The sequence below is a fragment of the Triticum aestivum genome, chromosome 6D (genome assembly GCF_018294505.1).
Source record: "Triticum aestivum cultivar Chinese Spring chromosome 6D, IWGSC CS RefSeq v2.1, whole genome shotgun sequence".
Taxonomy (NCBI): domain Eukaryota; kingdom Viridiplantae; phylum Streptophyta; class Magnoliopsida; order Poales; family Poaceae; genus Triticum; species Triticum aestivum.
Genome location: NC_057811.1, coordinates 151,652,335 through 151,655,858, shown reverse-complemented (window position 1 = coordinate 151,655,858; position 3,524 = coordinate 151,652,335).

Genomic DNA, 3,524 nt, shown 5'->3' with positions numbered 1-3,524 from the left:
CGTGGAAAGTTCTGATTGGTAAGAAGAAGTGAAGTGATGACCCACAAGTATAGGGGATCAATTGTATCTCTTTTCGATAAGTAAGAGTGTCGAACCCAACAAGGAGCAGAAGGAAATGACAAATGGTTTTCAGCAAATTAATGTCTGCAAGTGCTGAAATTGTAAGTAAGATAGTAGTTTGATAGCAAGATAATTTGTAACGAGCAAGTAATGATAGTAGTAACAAAAGTGCAGCAAGGTAGCCCAATCCTTTTGAAGCAAAGGACAGGCCAAAACGGTCTCTTATAGTAAGCAAAACGTTCTTGAGGGTACACGGGAATTTCATCTAGTCACTTTCATCATGTTGATTCGATTCGTGTTCGCTACTTTGATAGTTTGATATGTGGGTGGACCGGTGCTTAGGTGTTGTTCTTACCTGAACAAGTCTCCTACTTATGATTAACCCACTCACAAGCATCCGCAACTACGAGAAAAATATTAATAATAAATTCTAACCATAGCGTTAAACTTTTGGATCCATCGGTCCCTTACGGAATAGCGCATAAACTAGGGTTTAAGCTTCTGTTACTCTCGCAACCCATCGCTTCTGTCACTCTCGCAACCCATCATCTAATAACTACTCCACAATCTCCCTTCTCCAGTATCGGATGACACCATTATCATGGTGGAAGGCTCGACGAGCAATATCACGAACTTGAAGTTCCTCCTGCTGTGCTTCCAACAGATGTCTGGCCTCAGGATCAACTTCGACAAGAGTGCTGTGATGGTCTTGGATTACTCCCAAGTCGAGCGACAGAGCATAGCGGATCGGCTTAATTGCCAGCTCGGGTGCTTCCCCATGACATATCTGGGGATACCCATTAGTGATTCCAGGCTCACGGTGGCCGAGTTGCGCCCCACGGTGGGGAAGCTTCAGCACCGTATTGAGCCTTGGTAGGGTCGGTGGCTCTCGAAAGCGGCCTAGACGGTGCTCATTAACTCGTCCCTCTCCAGCCTACTCTTATTCATCATGAGCTTCTACAGCCTTCCGGAGACTCTTCATCACGAGATTGCCACCGTTCAGGGGCGTTTCTTCTGGGCCGGCGAGGGCGATAAACAGAAATACCACATGGTTCGATGGTCAGAGATCTGCAAACCTCGCGACCAGGGCGGGCTTGGGATCATGTCCTCCAAACGCATGAACATAGCCCTCCTGACCCGGTGGCTCCGGCGGATTACCAACGGTGAAGGTGGCCTGTGGCTTCGCCTCATTCAACAGAAATACCTCCGAGGCCAGCCTCTCGCCTTCTGCCAGCGGTCTGGGGGCTCCCAGTTCTGCCAATCCATCATCCAGCTCCTCCCAGTCCTGCGGATCGGGACCTCGATCGCGGTCGGGTCCGGCACCGCCACACTGTTCTGGTCCGATAGATGGACTGGAGACATGCCCCTCGCGGCCAGCTTTCCGGACCTGTTCTCCATCGCGGTTGCCGCGCCGATTTTTGTCGTGACAACCCTTATTGACTTAGAGCAACTCGCGTTCCGGAGACCTTTTGGCCCGGCTGAGAACGCGGACTGGCAGGAACTGCTTGACTGCATTGCATTACACGAGCCTGATCTCACGATTGGAGATGATCGCTCCAGATGGCGTCTAGAGCCTTCTGGGCAATTCTCCACTAGATCCCTCTACCAGGCCATCGCCCCTTCGCTTGGCCATGAGGCGCTCACTGCCATCTGGGAGATCCGCCTCCCTTTGAAAATTAGGATCTTCTTGTGGCAATGGATTCGAGATCACCTCCCGTCCGGTGTGGAGGTCCTGAAATGCAATGGTCCCGGTGATGGACATTGCCTGCTTTGCGGGCCTGAAGAGGACTCGAACCATATCTTCTTCACCTGCGTGTCCGCGCAGTTCTTCTAGAGCTGTTTCCGCAAAATAGTGGGTGAAAGCTGGGACCACAACAACTTCCCCGCTCTCTTCACCGAACTCCAGGCGTTCCCACCCTCGGTACGCCACATTAGGTGGCTGGCCATTGGGGTGCTTGCCTGGACGCTGTGGACCGTTAGGAATAAACTTGTGATTCAGCGTATTCCCCTTCGTCATGCTACTAACGCTTTGTTCAAATGGTCTGGTTACTTGCAGCTTTGGCAGCCGCTTAGCCGCCCCAAGGAGAGAGACGCCATCACCTCCATCATCACCCAGCTTCGTGCGATGGCTCTCCGGATGGCTCCACCGCTTCCCCCACCACCACCGGAGCCGGATTAGATCGTCGTCACCTCGCCACCGCCTCTGTTGAGGATATAGACCTTAGAGTCACCCGCCAGGAGAGGCCGGGTTACTCATACGGTCATTGCCAGAAGCCCGGAGCCAAGCTTGAAGACGATGGGCCAGAGATGGGCTTAAGACCCGGATATGGCTTAAGGCCTGTAATTACAATCATTGTTATGGTAGAACTTGTAGTATAAGGCAAGGATAGTTAAGAGTCCGAGCCGGACACTCTTATAAGTCGGCCGGGACTCTAAGAGCTGCTGGGCGTCGGCCTCCCTATATAAAGGGACGACCCGGTAGCGGTTTAGGGACAACAACAATCTCATCGAGAGCCAGGCATCGGAGTTAAGCTCCCTGGTCATCGAAACCCTAATCAATACCACCTCAAACTGGACGTAGGCTTTTACCTTCACCGTAAGGGGCCGAACCAGTATAAACCCTCGTGTTCCTTGTCCCACTTAACCCCTTCAAGCTTCCTAGTTGCGATGGCTCCACGACTAAGTCCTAGCTCGAGGACATCTGCCGTGACAATTCCACGACAGTTGGCGCCCACCGTGGGGCCAGCGCACGGTGGATTTGAGTTCTTGAAGGGCAGCTTCGAAGGGCTCAAGGGATACGCTGTGGGCCTGATGACCAAGAGTCGTCGCGGCAAGCTCTACATCGACGATACAAACTGGGGCCCCGACGCCGGCTCAATTGAGTACGGGTACCGGGTCCCCTTCGGCGGAATTCACGTGTTCATCGGCAAGATTGGTGAGCCGGGCCCTGAGCCGGATCTCTGCGCCGATCTCATCGAGACGGCTCAGCGTGCACGACCCGCCCGGGCCCGGCCTGCCGCAAGGCATGCTTTTGTGGGATGTATTCATGGAGGGCTCTCTGATCAATCTGGATCTGGTGATGAGACGGCCGCCGGCTCTGACGGCGAGTCATCCACCGATGAGTCAAATTCGTTGTATCAACTTCAAGATGGCAGGCTCATGGGTTGTTCCGATGGTGACAGTATTCCGGACCTGTTTGAGCCGCCAAGCCGGGTTGGAATCTTCATGGCCGGTGCGCAGCCTGTTCAGAACCCTGCTGCTGGAGCGGGAAACCCGGTGCCTTCGCCGGCTCAGGTGCTAATGGATCTCACGGACAAGATGACGGCCCTGTTAACCGCCACGGTTGACCTGGCGGATCAAGCTCAGCATGATGCGGAGGTGGCACAGTTAAAGTTGGATCTAGTGAAAGCTAAAGAGGACCTGGCAGCAGAAGGGATCAGGATGGTCGCAGAGCGGGCGGCTCT